Here is a 19,644-nt window from a genome sequence, read left to right on the forward strand (position 1 = left end):
TCTTAAACTTAGTTTCCATTTGGGAAGGGTTTCTGCATATTAATTTATAAGCATGATAATTTTGTGTGGTTTCCATTTCAGGTTGTAATTTGGGAGAGAAATTTAACTTAAACTACTTGTATGCCTTATCTGTCTAGCGCTGATCTTTCTTCTGAGATCCTAACCTATAGATAGCGATCTACATATATCTCCAAAAGGTATCCTACAGGCTATTTAAATTCAGCATTTCCAAAATGAACCTCCATCGTGCTTTCCAAAACTTGTTCTGCCCCGACACCTTATAACGTGGTTAATGAAGCCACACTTAACATCTTGATTCACATGCTGGAAACCTGGGTGTCCTTCGTGACTCCTCCTGCTGTTCCTTTCCTCTTCTTCCTTCCTCACCACAAGCAAGTTAATCACTTGATCCTATTTATTTTATCTCAGATGTTTCTCTGGTCTGTCACCTCTGCTACCAGCCCATGGCCGCTTCTGGTGTTAGGCTCTTATATTTCTCACGAAGACTATTAAAGACGCTTCTTAGCTGGGTGTCTGGTTTTTCATCTCACCTTTATTCAATCTTTCCTCTGTTATGGTTAGAGTGATTTTGTAAAGTGCGAGTCTGATCAGGTTACTGTCATGTATAAAGTCCTTCAGTGACTCCATTTAGCATCTCAGTTAAAGACCAGTGTCCAGCGTGGTACATGAGGGCATTCTGGATTGTGCCCTTGCATTTCTCCTGAACCTTATTTCCTTCACTCACCTTGTTCTCTAGAATATATTGCCATGCCGTGTTTCTAGGCCTTGGCACAGGTAGTTCCTTTATTCTCCCATTCTCAGCTTTTTGGTTTGGCAAAGTTCGTCCTTCCAAATATAGCTCAGATGTCACAATTCCTGTAAGAGCTTTCTAGATCCCACTGGCAAAGCTGGGTCTGCCCACCTCTGATTTCCCATTGTGCCTTATGTGTGCTTCTGCTGCAGTGTTTATCAAATCAAATCAAAATAAATTATGTTCTTGTTTGTTTCCCCCTCTAAAATGTGAGTTTCCTGAGAAGAGGGACTCTGTCTTACTTATCTTCATATTTCCCATGCTTAGCAAAGGGCTTCAAAGATAATAAAAACTTGGCAAATGCTCATTAAATGAGTAAACTTCTTAGCAACATGAATAGCAATAGTGCATAGAAAATTGATTCCACAGGTGTGAGACATGTTCATCAGAGGATCGTTTCTTATATCCGCTCTTAATAAAAGCATAGACTTGCAAATTTATCACTGTTGGAATTGTGATAAACAAATTTAGGATCATTATGTTTATTTATAATAAATTTTGATTATCTGGTACCCTCAAGCATCTGAGTGGCACTGAGCCCAGAAATCAGGAAAATTTTAAAATGAAAGTATCTTTGGAAAAATATTCTAAATTCATTTGTGCAATGAGCAAGGCCAACAGAAACCTCGACACAGCAATGATTAGTCCATTTTTTTGTCTAGCAGGAAAGCAAGAAGGGCTCTGCGAGAAGGCGATGTTAACAGTAGGTAGGGTTTCCTGTGCAAAATCTGAAAGTCACAAGAAAAATGACAGGTGACAGAAGAAGAAAAGGAGAGCTCAGAAACGTAGGTGCTGATAACAAGACAGCATCAGGGATTTCACATCATGTACGCCAACCGCCTGAGAAGAAATTCAAAAAAGGTAAATCAGAAGTTAGACAGACTTTCTGTGTGTGAGGGTACATGTATGTATGTTTGCTTGTCCATCGACCTGTACCAAACAGTTCTAGAAGTTCTGGTGATTAAATTAGAGTCCCCAAAATGAACTTTTCCAGAATGACTTATTTATAGTTAGTGCTGGATATTGGAAGGTGATGAAGATTTCAGTGTGGGAGCTCCTTATGGGCACGGATTGTGTTTTTACAACCCAGCTTTGCACTCATTACTCTGTGTAGATAAGTCTGTGAGAAGCATTTTCCTGAGTGATAGAATGCTGTGCCCCCAGAGGTGTCCATATTTAGATCCTATTTTGTCTAATATGTCTCTTAGATCACTGGTTCTCATTTTAGACAGTTTGGGTTGACTGTAGGGGAAGTTACAAAATAGGTAAGAGTTTACTTTCAGAACTTCTAATCTTTCTGGTGCTTCCTATCTCTAAAGCCAAAGCTTCTCATGGTTTTCTTTAAAACCCAAGCTGGGAGCTCTAAACCTTCAGGAAGGATTTCCCCTCACTATTACTGTGCTGGTTTGCAACTGTTATGTACCCCAGAAAACCCTTTTTTTTTTTTAAGCCATGTTCATTTAATCCAATCTTGTGGGTATAGACCTGTTGTTGGGTGAGTCCTCTTGTTTTTTTTCCGTGGAGCTGTGACCCTGCCCACCCAAGGTGAGTCTTAATCCTTTCCTAGAGCTCTTTGTGACAGAGAACTCAGAGTCAACACAGAGAGCAGAGAGATGAAACCCAGACACAGATGCTTGGAGGGCCCCTGGAATCAGAAGCTGAGAGCAATGGAACCTGGGCTGGGAGTGAAGGATCCCAGACACTGGCCACATGCCTTCCCAGATGTCAGAGATGTCCCAGATGCCAGCAGCCTTTCTTTGGAGTCCAGGTATCAACCTGTTGATGTTTTAATTTGGACATTTTCATGGCCTAAGAACTGTAAATCCCCTTTGTAAAAGCCAGTCCATCCAGGTATATTATATTCTGGCAGCTTTAGCAAACCGTAACAGTTGTCTTTCAGGGTCACTCGTGAGTGGGGGTGTATTATGGCAGCAATATTTTCAACCCAAACCAATAAATCAAACGGACTCATTTGTGAATCAGGCTCAAGTTCTTTTCCCCTTTTCTTCCTTTATCAGCTGGTCAGAATGAACCTTCGTAAGGCCACAGGTGTGAGTTGAGGGATTGGAGTCAGTGCTACAGAGCTGGATAACATGAGGGTCTGGGCCACCTGTTTCTGTAACTTATTTGGGCCTTTTGGGTCATATGATGAGTTGCTATTGTGTCCTTTTAACTTTATAGAATGTGGCTGACAATGTGCAGTTCAAGGTGAGCATCTTCAATTGCATAGCGGCATGGCATACTCCAGCCAGGCCCTTGTCTCTCTTAGGGCTCAGTACCTTGATGGGAGCTAATTTTCAAATTAGGGGCTGCATTGGGATCCCGCTGTTGGAGTTGGTCAGAGAATCCACATTGCATCCTCATAGATTGTGAGGACCCCTGGCACTTTAGGATTTGCTTGGTTGTATGACCAGAGTAGTAGTGCTGCTAAGTCAACTATTGCTCTAGGTTGGCCTCAGAACTGGCAGTTTCCATAGTCACTCAATAAATGGTTCAAAACGATTTTGCCAAGCATAGTATATAGTTTCTAAATTCCAAGGTGGTACGCTAAACATTCTGTCTCTTTCTCGGTAATAGGAAAGTACTATAACTTATCCTTTTCTTTGGAAGGAATATCCTGGCATTTCACAGACAATTTCTAGTTGAGATTATAATTGCTTAAGTGAAATTATATCTTGGGAAATTCCCCTTAAAAAAATTTCTACTGGATCCCTACATGTTTCACCAACATAGCAGATCCCAGAACCCTTTGTCAGATTTATTTTCCACTCTCTAGAATGAATGGGTCTTACTAGGGAATCCAGAGTACTTGTCACCTCCTGTTCACCAGATATGAATAACATGATAACATTAATATAGTGGGCCATTTGATGTATATTTGAATTCCAACAGGCCAAGTTCTTTTCATACTCTACTGTGCAGAGGGTAGATGTTAAGATCATGAATGTGTACTGCTCTCTGTTCCAAGTAAATGTGAATTGCTTTTGATTTGCATTCTTGATGGTGAGTGAAAAGAATGCAGTTGTCATATCCATAGTTATATACCAAGTGCCAGACTCTGCTGATCTGATGAAGATACCACATCCAGCCCAGCAGCTGCAATTGGGATCGCCATTTAGTTAGGATTGTGGCAGTTTACCATCATCTGTTATAATATATCTGGATTTTACAGGGGCCAGACTGGTGAATTAAGTAGTAATATGATGAAAACTACCACCTCTGCATCTTTGAAGTCTTGAATGTGGCACTGAACTCTGATATTCCACCTAAGATTTGGTATTACTTCTGATTTATTATTTTGACCATGACAGGGGCTACAGACGGGGGCTCAATGTCAAGGTTTCCATGGTCCTTTGCAACTATTATGGTTCTTATACTATAGGGCATGGAGTCAGTGTGGGGTTCTGCCAGCCATTAAATATATTAATTCTGAATAATGCATTCAAAATTAAGGGAATGACCACAGAGTGAGTCCATGGATCTTTGGATCCACAGATGGAACTTGGGCCAGAACTCCTTTATCAAGTGGCATCATGCATCTCTGCTCTAACAGGGGGCCAAGATGGCATTTTTGGATCTCCTGCTATTAATGTCATCTCAGACCCTGTATCCAACAGGCCTCCAAAGATCTGCGTATTGCTTTTCCCCCGTGTGCAATTACTAAGGTGATGGCCTTAGGATGGTAGAATCACTAGATTTTACACTTGTCAGGGTTCTGCCTCAGATAGTTCTGGTCTCCTCTTCCACCTGTAACCCGTCCAATTCATATAGGTCAAAATCTCAGTAAATGTGACTCTACTGCATGTCAAAGGTTATCATCCTCCTCCTTAGCCCGAACAGTGAGGTTATTGTTGCTGCCCAGTGGGGAAATGACCCAATTCTGGAATCCCATCCTGACGCTCTGCTTCCTGGGACCACTTCTGACACCCATTGCCTTGGTTCCTAGTAGAAGCAAGTGTCAAGAAAGGATTTATGTGCAAGTGATTTATTTGGGAGATGAAGGAAATGGTGGTAGGGGATTGGAAAACTGAGGCAGGGCAAGTATTATGGATTGAATTATGTGCCCCAAAAGATATGTTCACGTCCTCATCCTCTGGGCCTGTGAATGTGAATTTGTTAGAAAATAGGATCTGGAAGATGTTATTAGTTAAGATTAGGCTAAACTGGATTAGGGTGGGCCCTAATCCAATATGACTTGTGTCCTCAGAAGGAGATGATATTTGGACACAGACTGAGAGACAGAGAGAGAGTGAGAAGGTCATGTGACGGAAGCCTAAGTTCAGTTTTGCTGCCGCAAGCCAAGAAATGCCATGGTTTGCTGTGCACCTACCAGAAGTCAGGGAAGAGGCATGGGATGGTTTCTCTCTATAAGAGGAAGCAGAGTCTTGCTGCCACCTTGATTTCAGACTTCCAGCCTCCAGAACCACGAGACAATAAATTTCGGTCATTTAAGCCAATTAGTCTCTAGTACTCTGTTACGGAAGCCCTGATAAACTAGGACGGAAGGCTGAATAAACAAATAGCTAAAACACGATAAAGCATGTTTTCAGCCCTGTTATCATTGTGGGTAATTGCACTTAATCCCACTGGGGAAAATCTGGGAGGTAGTCTAAGTACATGCCTCAGAATTTTCTCAGAAGAGGGGCAGAAGAACTGGGATATTTATTCCCTTTAGTCATTGCTTGAGAGTTTTATAATCAGGGATATCATTAAATCCCCAATACTTGTGGTCTTCTGCATCGATAGGCAAAGAGGACTTGGAGGTCAGAGAAAATCCTGAGGTGCTGGCTGTTAGACTTGCATTGATGTATGCTTAAGTAGGAAGGGCAGGGAAATAGGGACAGTGCACTGACAGCCACTAATACAATGTCCAATTATAATTACAGACGAAGGCTTTAGGACCTGTAAGTTAAAGTTCAGAGTGTGATATATGACACTACATTCATAAAAGCACAACATTTTTATTGGCCAGATCAAATCAGTAGTGTATTATCTATTTCTTAACTGATGTAAAATATATCCACAATACTACTGAATACTTAATGGCCTTCAGGACACTGTGATTCCCTTTTGTTTTAGAATAGACAAGGAATATTCAGCACTTGCTTTAGTGAGTGACAGGATGAAAGAACTATACAATAAATCTAGTTAACAGAAGGGGAATTACTGTACAGAAGGCTGGATAAACAAATAGCTAAGATGAATTTAAATTGATATGGTCATAGAAGAATTTGAGCTTTCTACTGCTTCTACAGAAATAAAAATTCTAGGAGAAGCTTATATTTACATCAAGGCTTTCAAACCTTTTATATGGTAGACCATTCCTTCATATAAAGTAGTTCATTCTGAAGCAGGGTGAGAAGTAGGGTGGTGGCTGGAGGACTAGCAAAGGGCAAATTCCAAGAAGTGGTCAGGACACAAGGAGAAAGATTTTTCTTAGAAAAACAGCAATAAATAGCACCTGGGGACCAATTGGCCCACCTGGGTGAAGCATCTACGCTCAAGCATCGCAGAGGAGGGAGTAGGGTGGAGCCAATTGACCCTGCCTGCATGAGTCCTCAACAACCAAGCATCCACAAAGGAAGGAAAAGTGGAAGATAGGAAAATAGTTAATAAAAATTACAAAAGGAACACGAATCTGTAAAAGCAGATTGTCCCGCATTGCCGGGACCTCTTGCCTCTCGTGGCTCTTTGCTTGTGAGAGTGCCCACATTTTCCCTCTCTGCATGGGTGCTCAATGAATTTTCTGCCTGCTTCTTCTGTGCTGTGCCCTTGGATTCTTTCTCAGGTCGTGGCCAAGATCCTAGAAACCTGAACCTGGCAACAAGTCCACTTAAGAAGTTCTGAATATCCTTTCACTCTGCTGTTAATCAAGCCTCCAAAAAGTATAACTTTAAATTTAGTTTTATAACCTTCAAACCACTGTTATTACCTCTAAACATTTCTAAATATTATAGTGCTCTGATAAATATTAATTCTATACTTTACTTTCAGGGTTGTTAGGAACTCTTTTGAATATCAGAATTTGTATTTTCTTCCAAGAAGGCAGTTCTTACAAACTTAAAAATGGAGATTTTTTTTTTCTTGTGGGGTGGGAGGGCATAAATTATCCACTCTTTCCTAAATGGCTTTATAAACCCTCATTGTTTCCCTCAGTGATAAGTAAGAAAGTATTACATTGCCTGTATTTTAGAAGACAAGGAAAATGATTAATTGTTTCAGTTTGGAACTCCTTTGAAAAAAGGATTTCTTTAACAATTAACATGTGATAAAGACATTTTAAACAAAAGATAAAAGATTATTTAAAAATTGGAAAAGAAGCTTAGCAAGCCTCTTGATTCACCAGCCACCTGAAATTTGGGTATCATTTGCTGAGACATACAACGTCCTAAATCCCCAGAAGGTCTTTAATCACACCTAATAATGTACATGGTGTAGTCCATAAAACTATGTGGCTTCGTGAATAGGATGACTTGGCTTCTGCTTAGGAGATCTTAAAAATTTGTCTGTTCTTGTATCACTTGTGAAGTGAGGAAAGGACAATAGGTGTGAGGATTTTGTTATGATTGTCTCTCTTTTAATGTGACAACCACATTAAAAATGTTTAGGTTTGGAAGCTGAGCAGATGCTTGTTTAGATTGCACAATAAGTCAAAAGTAAGATAGTACACATTAGCATGACCCAGTCTTGATTCTGTCCTTACTAAGCTTTGTCTTTCTAAGTAAGATAAAACACTAAGTTAATCACTATTCTCTGAGTTTTTCCAAAGAGTAAACAGGCTGAAGAGAAACAAACCCTCTCTTAGAATGCAATAGCTTTAGGCAAAGCCTCGAGTGAGAGCATCCTAGGAGCATCCTGCCCTCTCTGGGAGCTGGGCCCTTTTTATAATTCTTTGAAATGGTGCTGTGAGACTGAAACTGGACTCCGTCTTACGATTTAATAATTTTTGTTATTTTCTGTTCTGAACTTTCACAAGCTCATGTCTTTTGAAGTCTTTGCTTCTTAAAATTTGGGTCATGGACCAGCAGCATTGGCACCACTTGGGAAGCTGTTAAAAATGCAGATTTCATATCTAAGTAATCAGAATTTGAACTTTTACATGATCCCCAAGTGATTTCTATGTATGTTAATATCTGAGGAGCTCTGATGCTTCTCTTACCTTTTGTCTGTATTTTCCAGTTCCATTTTTTCAACTTTACCTTTTAAATCTATTGTATTTAAAAAAAAATTTAGCAAATACATTTTAACTTTACAAGGCAATTAAAAAAATTTCTGATTGCTTCATTTGCGTAGAACACTATTCATATTTTTTGGAGGCAGCATGTTTCTATCCTGAGAATTGTGGTAATGTTAAAAATAAAGTCCTTCTCTATTTTTTTTCTGAATTATCAGTTTCTTTGGGTCAGCTTTTCTGAACCTTAGTTTTTACTTTTCCATGTCTTTCCCTGAAATATTTGGAGACCCTTGACTACCTATTCATACTTAGGTTGATTAGCTGGTACGCTTTTCTTCTGTCCTTAGTCAAGTCTGTGGGTGCTTTGTGCCCTTTGTGTCAGGTATGGAACCTGCAGGAATCATTTCCAAAATGGTGAAGGATTTACTGTGATGGGCCAGAGGTAGAATGATCAACTCTTCAGTGCAGATTTCACTGAAGGGAGTAAATGCAGTGGAGAGTGGGGTTTCTTGGGGAGGAGAGAAGGAAAGTAGGAGTAATTCCACGGCAAACTTTTATTAATCTTCCAGATTTCTTCTCCTCTTCCAGTTGCCCCTCTCTCTACCTCTTGAGTCAGTGCTTGGGTTTCTTCGGGCTTCTTTAAAAGGACCAGCAATCATCTTGACAGCAGGATTTGTCAGGAACTTTCTCAGCTGCTCCTTTCTCTTTCTGCTTTCCAGCAAAATCATTAAGGTCTCTGCTCAGTTGAAAGTTCTCTCTCCCCTTTTCAGTGATCTTAGGATTTATTGTAATTTTTTTTTAACATTTTTTATTGTGAAATGTAACATATACAAAAAAGTGACTTTTCAAAGTACACTTTAACAAGTAGTTTTAGAACAGATTTCAAAGTATGGTTGGCATAGTTACAGTTCTACCATTTCAGGTATTTCCTTTAGCTACTCTAAGATATTGGAAACTAAAAAGAAATGTCAATATAATGATTCAGTAGTCATACATATTTGATAAATCCTATCTTCTCTGTTATAACTCCTCCTTCTTCTTTGATCCTTCTCCCAATCTTTAAGGATATTTCTAACTTCTTAATGTTGAAAAGGAGTATTGACAGTATGGGTAGGGGGAGGCAACTGGTTGATGCTCTTGGAGAGACTGGTAACTCTGGGTTTCAAGGCTTATCTGGCCTAGGAATCAGTTGGAAGTTACAGATTTCTGAAACATAAACTCAGTGATTGAAACTTTTATAAAGTCTCAGATAGAGCTGTGGGTATTCTTTAGTGTTTATGGGAATACATTTGATTGGGACTTGGCATACCATGGCAATTAGCCATATCTAGCTGAAGCTTTTGTGAGAGTAACCTCCAGAATAGCCTCTCAACCCTATTTGAAATCACTGAGCCACTGATACCTTATCTTGTTACATTTCTTTTCCTCTTTTTGGTGAGGTAGGCATTGTTGACCCCACGGTGCAAGGCCAGGCTCAATCCTGGGAGTCATGACCCATGCTGCCAGGGAGACTCACCCCTGGACATCATGTCCCAAGTAGGGGGCAGGGTAATGATTTTACTTGCAGAGCTGGACTTAGAGAGAGGTTACATCTAAGGAATAAAAGAGGTTCTTTAGAAGTAAACTCTCAGGCATAATTATAGGTAGGCTTCACTTCTCCATTACAGATTTGTTTCATAAGAGCAAGTCTCAAGATCAAGGGGTTGGCCTATTAACTTGGGGGTCCCTAATGTTTGAGAAAGTATCAGGGATTTCCCAGGTGGGTAAGTGTAATAGTTCCATATTTTTCTACAGTCCTTCAAGGGACTTTGCCAATACTTTTAAATTATCTTCCCAACATATTCTGGAATATATCCAGATATTACACTAAGCTACATAGAATTGTAAGACCTCATTTCCAATTCTAGACCCCACATGTTTAAGTTGTTTAACTGAAATGGCCAGACATGTTAAGTTAGATTGTTGCTACAGAAAATTTAGGTTTTGGACAAAATAAAGCTCTCTTCCTTTGGTCTCATACAGTAGGTGAATTTCTAAAATACAGACAATATTGTCCTTTTCCCTGCATTCTAATTTATCTAAGTCCCAATCAGACCAACTTTGTTCTTAGCTGTAATTGAAGCCTGATCTCTTTTTTGCTTCTTTAACAGTTGCTGTATGTTAGAATGCTGACTTCTAGAGCTGGAGAACTCCTGCTCTGCAGAACTCCGGGTGCCCAAAGTTCCAGAAAATACTAGGTTACATACACAGAGCACAACATCTCAGAATTCTGAAATACCACTTTAAGTTCAGGGATAAATGTGACTGCTGTAAAAGCTTACAATCTAGGCCACAATTTACTTAGAAGTATTTTCTAGAAGAGACCATACACTAGTTGTCCTTTTGTTTCTGGCTTAATGTACTTAATATAATGTCCTCATGGTTCATTTACTTTGTTGCATGCCTCATGACTTCATTCCTTCTGTAGATGTACAATATTCCATCATGTGTATACACCCCATTTTCCCTTCTGCTTTTTAGTCAGTGTACCCTTTGGCCACTTCCATTCACTGGGTATCATGAATAATGTCACCAGAAACGTCAGTGTGAACATGTTTATTTGAGTCCTGCTTTCAGTTCTTTCAAGTATGTTCCTAGTAATGGGATTGCCTAATCATATGGTGGCCCTATATTTAACCTTCTGTGGGTCCACTGCATTTTTCTCTGGAAGTGCTGCCCCACTCTGCTACTCTACTAACATTGAATAGGTATACCTCTCTCTCCTTGTTTTCTCTAGCATTTGAATCTTTCTGTTTATTTATTTAGCTTGAATCTGCAGATTTTGCTGAGATCTATTCATATAGCATAAGTCCTATCCAAAATAAACAGTGTTTCACAATATCCTTCCTTAGTTGTGCAATCTCAATTTTAGACAGTTTTCATTGCTCCAAAGAGAAAAATAGCAGATAGACATACCCACACCAAAAAGAAAATCCAAAGCTCCTCTTAACTCTTGTTCCCCACCCCCAATTATTTACCTCTAGTATTGTTGTGCTACTAGTGAGATATTCCTGTTAAATATAGACCATAGAATGCAATACGAAGTTTTTCCCATATACCATTCTATTATTAATTCTTTGTATATGTATCATGCTTTTGAAATAGTTCATGCAAGTACTTTATATTTGTAATGCTAATTGGTGAGGCACATGGCTCTAAACAACCCCTTTCAATCATATTCTCTTTCAGTATGGCATTATTACTTAGAAACCCATTGATGAATTACCATCACCTCTATCCAAACCCATACTTTTAAGTTCAATCTCACTGACTAGTCAGTACATATTAGGTAACTGTTCCACCTTCTCTAGCTCCTGTCTAGCTCTAGGTCCTCTATTTTGTACATTTTAAAAGTCTGTGTTGGGGCAGGCCACAGTGGCTGGGCAGGCAGAGTTCTCGCCTGCCATATTGGAAATCTGGGTTCGATTCCCAGTACCTGCCCATGCAAAACAAAACAAAACAAAACAAAACAAAACCTCTGTGTTTATATTTTTGGGGAGATTAATATTAGTGAAATCATATAGTCTCTATCCTTTTATGTCTGGCTTATTTTGTTCAGCTTTATGTCCTCAAGGTTCAACCATGTTGTCATATGCTTTAGGACCTTATTTCTTCTTACTACTGCATAAAATTCCATATATTCATACATATATATATATATACACACACACACACCATATTTTGTTTATCCACTCATCTTTTGGCAATTGTGAATAATGCCAGTATGAACATTGGTATGCAAATGTCTGCTCGTGACACTGCGTTCAGTTCTTTGGGATCATAGGACAACTCGATATTTAGTTTTTTGAGGAACCACCACACTGTTTTCCACAGTGGCTATACCATTAAACATTTCCACTAGCTATACATAAGTATTTCAATTTCTCCACATCCTCTCTAACATTTGTAGATTCCTGTTTGTTTAATGGTAGTCATTCTTGTAGGTGTGAGATGATGTGTCATTGTGGTTTTTTTTGCACGGGTAGGTACTGGGAATCGAACCTGGGTCTCTGGCATGGCAGGTGAGAACTCTGTCTGCTGAGCCACCATGGCCCACCCATCACTGTGGTTTTGATTTGCATTTCTCTTGTGGCTTATGAGGAGGAACATCTTTTCACGTGCCTTTTAGCCATTTGTATTTCCTCTTCAGAAAAATGTCTATTCATATCTTTTGCCTATTTTATAACTGGGTTGTGCTTTTTTTTGTTGAGTTATATGATTTCTTATTATATACTGAATATCAAACCCTTATCAGATATATGGTTTCCAAGTATTTTCTCTCATTGAGTTGGCTACCTCTTCACCTTTCTAACAAAGTCCTTTGAGGAACAGAAGCATTTGATTTTGAGGCATTCCATTTATCTATTTTTTTCTTTTGTCATTTGTGCTTTGGGTGTAGGTCTTAGAAGCTGCCTCCTATTACTATGTCTTGAAGAAGTTTCTCTATATTTTCTTCTAGCAGTTTTATGGTACTGGCTCTTATATTTAGGTCTTTGATCCTCTTTGAATTAATTTTTACATAGGGTGTGAAATAGGGGGTTTCTTTCATTCCTTTGGCTATGGATATCCAATTCTACCAGCCCCATTTATTGAAAAGCCTATTCTGTCCCAGTTCAGTGGCTTAGGGGACCTTGTCAAAGATCAATTGACCATAGTCTTGGGGTCTACTTCCAGAACTCTCATCAGTCCCATTGATCATTATGCCTATCCTTGTGCCAATACCATGCTGGTTTGACCAATGTGGCTTTATCATAAGCTTTAAAATTAGAAAGTAAATCCTCCCACTTCATCCTTCTTTTTGAATATATTTTTGGCTACTCAGGGCCCCCTTTCTTTCCAAATAAAGCTGATAGCTAGCTTTTCCAAGTATTCACAATCAGTTGTTGGAATTTTGATTGGTACTGCATTAAATTTGTACATCAATTTAGGTAGAATTGACATCTTAACATTATTTAACCTTCCTGTCCATGAGCACAGCATGTCTTTCCACCTATTTAGATGTTCTTTGATTTCTCTTAGCAATGGTTTGTAGTTTGTATGTACAGGTCCTTTACTACCCCAGTTAAGTTTATTCTTAGATACTTGATTCTCTTAGTTGCTATTGTGAATGGAAATTTTTTCTTAATTGTCTTCTAAGTCAGGTCATTTTTTGTGTATGAAACATTAATGATGTTTACACATTAATCTTGATTCTTGCCATTTTGCTGAATTTGTTTATTAGCTTAAGTAGCTTTGCCATAGATTTCTTAGGATTTTCCAAGTAGAGGATCATGTCATCTGCAAATAATGAAAGGTTTACTACTTCCTTCCCAATTTGGATGCCTTTTATTTCTTTTTCTTGCCTGATTGCTCTAGCTAGAACTTCTAGAATAATGTTGAATAGTAGTGGTTACAGTGGGAATTCCCTTGATCTCAGGGAAAAGGCTTTCAGTCACTCACCATTGAGTATGATGCTGGCTTTGGATTTTTTATACATGTCCTTTGTCATATTGAGGAAATTTCCTTTGATTTCTACCTTTTCAAGTGTTTTTATCAGAAAAGGATGCAGAAATTTCTCAAATGCTTTTTCAGAATCAGTTGAAATAATCATGTGATTTTTCATTTTTGACTTGTTATTATATTGTATTACATTGATTGATTTTCTTATGTTGAACTACCGTTGCATGCCTGGAATAAATTCCACTTGGTTGTGGTGTATAATTCTTTTGACATATTATAGAACTCAGTTTGCAAGTATTTTGTGGATAATTTTTGCTTCTATATTCATTAGGGAGATTGGTCTGTAGTTTTCCTTTTTTGTAGTATCTTTGTCTAATTTTGCTATTAGAGTGATGTTAGTTCATAAAATGAGTTAAGTAGTGTTCCTTTTTCCTCAATTTTTTGGAAGAGTTTAAGCAAGAATTGTGTTAGTTCCTTTGGAATATTTGGTAAAGATTCCCCTGGAAGTCATCTGGCCCTGCGCTTTTTCTTGTAGGAAGACTTTTGATGCTTATTGGGTTTCTACACTTGTAATTGGATTGTTGAGATCGTCTGTTTCTTCTTGAGTCAGTGTAGGTTGTGAAAGTTTTGATTCTTTGGGGGTTATTGATTTCCAATTTTATTCCATTATGGTCAGAGAAAGTTTTTTGAATAATGTCAGTCTTTTAAAATTTTTTAAAACCTGTTTTGTGCCCCAGCATATCGTCTATTCTGGAGAATGTTCCCTTAGCACTGAAGAAGAATGTATATCCTGCTGTTTTGGCATGTAATGATCCATATATGTCTGTTAGGTCTAATTCATTTATTACATTGCTTAGGTTCTCTATTTCCTTATTCTGTTTAGTTCTATCTATGGAAGAGAGTGGGGTATTGAAGTCTCCCACTATTATTGTTGAAATAGCTATTGCTCCTTTCAGTTTTGCCAATGTTTGCCTCATGTACCTTGGAGTTCCTTGATTGGGTAAATGAACATTTATTATTGTCATTTCTTCTTTGTGAATTGTCCCTTTTATTAATATGCAGTGTTCTTCCTTGCCTCTTATGACATCTTTGCATTTAGATTCTACTTTGTCAGATATTAGTATAGCTACTCCTGCTTTCTTTTGGTTACAGCTTGCATAGAATATCTTTTTCCATCCTTTCACTTTCAATCTATTTGTATCCTTGGTTCTGAGAGGAGTCTCTTGTATACAGTATATAGATGGATCATATTTTTAAATACATTATGCCAGTCTATATGTTTTAATTGGTGAGCTTAGGCCATTAACATTTAAAATTATTACCGTAAAAGCAGTTCTTGAATCTAGCATCTTTTCCTTTGGTTTTTATTGGTCAGAACTTTATTTTTCCCCTTCTGTCTTTTTATTCTTTAAGTTACCATACTAATACTCTTCAATTCTGTGCCTTTCTCTAGACTTAGCCAAAACAAGACATCCACAGCAGCTGGCTTTGGGCGTTGGGGGCAGGCACTGTGCCCTGCAAGGTCTCTGTGCGTAGGTAAACCAAGTCTGCTGGGTTCCCCCCAGGCGCTTCTGGCTGCAGAGCTCAGCGGGAAGGTCTCTCAAGCTGATAAGGTGGTGGGAGTGTTGGAGCATGGAGCTCCTTTGGCTCCTGCTCCATCCTTGTATGCTGCATTCCACCCTAGTGCAGGTAAACTCACCCCATCCTCTCAATTGCAATTTCTCTGCTTTTTCATCCAGGTCCTCCCTATATAATGTAGAAGTCCCTCTCTGGTCCCTTATTCCCTGTAACCACTGTCTCGGTCATTTTTCTGTCAATTCCCTAGTTCCATGAGCAGTGGTGAACTCAGCCTGTCCTGCGATTCCATCTTCCCTTATTGTCATTTTTAAAGAAACTTTCATTTCACTAGGAATTTTAAAGATTGGGAGGTAAACATGTACATTTGATTCTTGATCTTTACCAGAAGATTAAATTTTTGATGTTGACAGAATATTTTAATGCAAAATTTATTCCTTCTTAATGCACTGGGTTATCTCTTAGGATTTCTCCAAATGATAAAAATTTCTGTATTGACATAATTTTAAGATAACCACATATACCAAGAAAGAAAATAGCTGGTCCTGACCAGAATATCAAGCAATAAAGGAGTAAAATGATTCTACTGATGCATCAGCAGTCACATACACATTTCTGTGGGCAGGTGAGCATAATACAATCAAATAGTATTGATTGGCACTTGAGTGATTAAAAAATGATCATATTTTGAATTCTTATTAAAAGAAGTATAATTTTTATCATTTCTCAGAATAGACCTATGACATATTTTACAAGTTATAGAGTTGGTTTTATATCCTTTTGACAGTTATTTCATTTTTCTGACATTACAATTTCTTTTTCTATTGGGAAGTTGTGGATAGGTGGGCTATTTTGCCACTTCCCCTTTCCAAGATAAATCTTCCCAATCCTACTCTTATACAAGACAGTTTTTCCTTATCTTATGGTCAATTTCCCCATCTGTTTACTTCATGCAGTCTCTTGAGTTGGTGTCCGTTCTTCCCTCCAGTATTCAGAGTTATCTGCCTTTCATGCTACTCATGTTTGTCACAGGATGAAGTCTGATCAAAAAAGTTATCCCAGCTAACTCTGTCTCTGCTTGAGTTGTGCTTATTTCCAGAAAAATAAAACGAGCGAACACCTGCAAGTAGCTGTTGACAGTTGCAGCTCCTGCAGCCATTGCCCCATTGCTGCGTGGTAAATCACAAAATCTGCAGCTAATGAAGGAGCAAGAACTCATCTTGATACTGATCACAAGTTCCTGGCTTGGCCCAGCCAGGTGAGTGCCCTTCCTGGAGCATATGTGCTAAGCCCCTAATCCTGACCTTACTTTAACTTTGCTTATTACAATAATTAATTATCTGCATGTGGGTGGAATTTAGATGACATTTTCTGAAACACGTGACATATGTAGAAGTATCTTTTAATGTGACCAGAGGCTGTGCACGATCGGAATCAATGATGAAATCTCACTGCTCAGTTGCAGCATCAGCCATCTGCACATGCATCCCCTGCCTCCCTATAAAAGAACCACACTCATCTACCTTTGGGGAGAAGGTACCTTTAGGACATGAGTCCACCTTTCTCCATTCTTTGGCCAGAGAATAAAGTTCTGCTTTCTTTCACCACATCTGGTTCCATTCTATTGGTGCGAGCAACACAGCAGACAGGAAATCTGTCTCTGGGGTCTGACCCAAGGAGAGTCAGTAACATGTTGACTTCTAATAAAACCATCCTAGGACATGTCAAAAAGCTTTGACTAGGGATCCATCAGTTTTACCCTTTACACCATACTCCACTGACCCCAAATTTTCTTTGTTTCCTATAGCAAAAAAAATTCAATCCTATATTGTTATATTCACTTCTCCCTCTCCCTCTCCCTCTCCGACCTCAATTCTTTGTTGTAAATGCCTAACATAATGTTTATTTTTTTAGGCTTCAGATAGGATATATATGGACAATTCTGTTTTCTTATATATGGCTATACTGTTAAAAGTCAGTTCTGAGTCCCTGCACAGCTAGTGGTCCTTAAGTAGCTATAGACTTATTTAATACGATATGTGCTATGTTTATTTTACATTAGTTCCTGCCTATTTACAATGTCAAGAGCACTGGGTTATGTATTGGGATTCAAAATGAATAAAATCTGGTTCCTGGTCTCCTAGGGGTTTGCAATTGAGTGTGTGTGAGGGGTTTTATGACAGGTGTCCTTTTAAGTGAGGGAAAAACAGACATACAGAGGAGAAGGCAATGTGAAGACAGAGGCTGTGACAGATTGAGTTATGTACACCCGTAAAACATGTTCTTAGTTTAAACCCATATTCTTGTGGATGTGAACCCATTGTAAATAGGATCTCTAGAAAATATTATTTTAATTACGATGTGGCTAAATGAATCACAATGGGTCTTAATCTTATTACGAGACTCTTTGAAGAAAAAACTATGGGAAGAAGCCAGAAGCAGGAAGTCAGTGGAAGCCTGGAAGAGACAGGAGATGACATGGTCACATAATGGGAAAGCCAAGGAACCCGAGGATAGCTGGCCACCAGATGCTGCTGACTTCAGTAGGAAGCAAACCCTCTAGCATCTGAAACCATGAGCCAATAAATTCCTTTTCTTGCCAACAGCATTGCATGATATTTGTCTTAGCAGCCAAGAAGCTAAGACAGAGGCAGATATTGGAATGATGCAGCAAGCCAAGGGAGCCAAGAAATGCCAAGAACCACCAGAAGCTGAAAGAGGCAGGAAGGGTTCTTTCCTGGAGCCTCTAGAGGGAGGATGGCCCTACTGTGGGCACATACATTTCAGAATTCTGGTTTCCCTAACTGTGAGAGCATAAATTTTCTGTTGATTTAAGTCACTGTTGTAAATATTGTGAATGGTTTGTTATGGCAACCTAGTTGTAAACTAATAGAACAGGTGAAAGCATGACCAAAGCATTGCAGCTGAGAGTTCTTCTGTGACATGTTTTATCGATAGAATAAGTCTGCCAATTCCCAAAAATGATTATGAATTGCTTTGGAGAGTCTATAAGGCCATGTTATGGTGTTATATATAAGTGATATGGATAGGAAATATACCTATTTCCTGAGCAGGGGGTATTAGGTGAGATTAGGAATGTGATGGCTGGCATTATAACCTGTTTTATGGCATTCAAGGATTATATTTTTGTTCTTTTCATTAGCAATAAATTAAAGTTTAAACTGAAGGCAAGGAAAAATTTTCTTGATATGCAGAGATTAAAGATGAATTGAGAACCTTATGATGATATGTAGGCAAGTATATATGAACATACAGCTCTGCTGGATTACTGTGAAGTATTTAGATGGATATAGGGATAGAAAAATCTACCTCTCTTGAAAGTTTGTTCCAAGTAATGAGGGGCAAGAAGACAGCTGAATTATCCATACAACCCAAGTAGTAGACTATTGGAATAAATTACTTGTAGTAGGGTGGCAAATTTAACAGACTATTTGCAAGAAAAACGGTAGCTCTTTTTTCTAGTCTTTTTGATTATAAACTATAACACAAAGAAAAATACACAAAATATAGAAATAGCTTAATAAAATATTTTTACATAAAACTCTAACCACCTGCCTTGGTCATGCATGGAATAATACTAGCACTCCAGAATCTTCCCTGGCCTCTTCCATTTACGTCTTAAGTATTTATCCCTAAGTATTTGAGTTTCGCTTTGCTGTTTTCTAATTTTCTATAAATGGCATTATACAACATATGGTCTTTGGATATGGCTTCTTTCATTCCATATTAAGATAGTTTGGTTCTTTCACGTTGTTTTTGGTGATTCCAGTTCATTGATTTTCATTGGCAGAACAGTATGCTATTGCAGGAATATGCACACTTTATGTATTGATAGACATTTGTTTTTTTCCCCAGATTTTGGTTTTTACAAGTAATGCTGCTGCAAACATTCCTGTAAAGGTCTCCTGGTGCAATACGTACACATTTCTTTTGGGGGTGTACATGGGAAACTGCTGTGTGTGCATATCTTCAACTTTGGTAGATAATGGTGGATTTATTGTACCGATCTGAAATCAGTATGAGACTTCCTAAGGTTCACTTCTTTGCCAAAACTTGATATTGTCAGCTGTTACCATTTTACCCATTTCTGGTGGGTGCATAGTCATATCTCATTGTGGTTTTAATTTGGGTTTCTTATGATTACAGTGGGGCTGGGCACCTTTTCATGTTGATTGGCCATTTGGATTTTCTCTTTGTGAATCGCATATTAAAGTCTGTTGTCCATTTAAAAAATTGGGTTGTCTTTCTTTTTAAAATTGGTTTGTAGTTTTTTCAAAATATATTTTGCATACCAGCTTTTTGTCAGTTTTCTGGGTTGTTGCCAAAATATCTTCCCCCTCCATGGCTTACCTTCAACTTTTCTAATGGTGTATTTGATGTACAGAAATTTAATTTTAATGTCCAATTTATTACTCTTTTCCTTTATGATCAGTACTTTTTCTGTCCTTTTGAAGAAATCTTTTCTCAACGTGAGTTGAAAAGATGTTCTTTTCTTCTAGCCCAGAGTTGTCCAATAGAAATATAATGAGAACTATATATGAAAATGTAAAATTTGTTGTAGCAGAATAAAAAAGAAACAGGTGAA

The 19,644-nt window shown here is 38.3% G+C and overlaps 2 long non-coding RNA genes across 5 annotated transcripts in view; one reads left to right on the forward strand and one right to left on the reverse strand.

Annotated features, from left to right (window-relative positions):
* LOC143655600 (uncharacterized) overlaps window positions 1-19,644 on the reverse strand; it is a 58,298-nt gene that overhangs the window by 27,236 nt on the left and 11,418 nt on the right. The window lies entirely within an intron of this gene.
* Window positions 1-19,644, forward strand: part of LOC143655598 (uncharacterized) — a 98,621-nt gene that overhangs the window by 6,531 nt on the left and 72,446 nt on the right. For 2 of the 4 annotated variants that reach the window (XR_013162169.1, XR_013162172.1), the window contains exons 3-4: window positions 1,477-1,672; window positions 2,379-6,033. The exons of the other annotated variants lie outside the window; for them this stretch is intronic. This is a non-coding gene — a long non-coding RNA (uncharacterized LOC143655598). Of the gene's footprint in view, window positions 1-1,476; window positions 1,673-2,378; window positions 6,034-19,644 lie in introns of those variants that run through there. 4 annotated transcript variants of the gene reach the window in all.

Source organism: Tamandua tetradactyla, chromosome 14 (genome assembly GCF_023851605.1).
Source record: "Tamandua tetradactyla isolate mTamTet1 chromosome 14, mTamTet1.pri, whole genome shotgun sequence".
Lineage (NCBI taxonomy): Eukaryota > Metazoa > Chordata > Mammalia > Pilosa > Myrmecophagidae > Tamandua > Tamandua tetradactyla.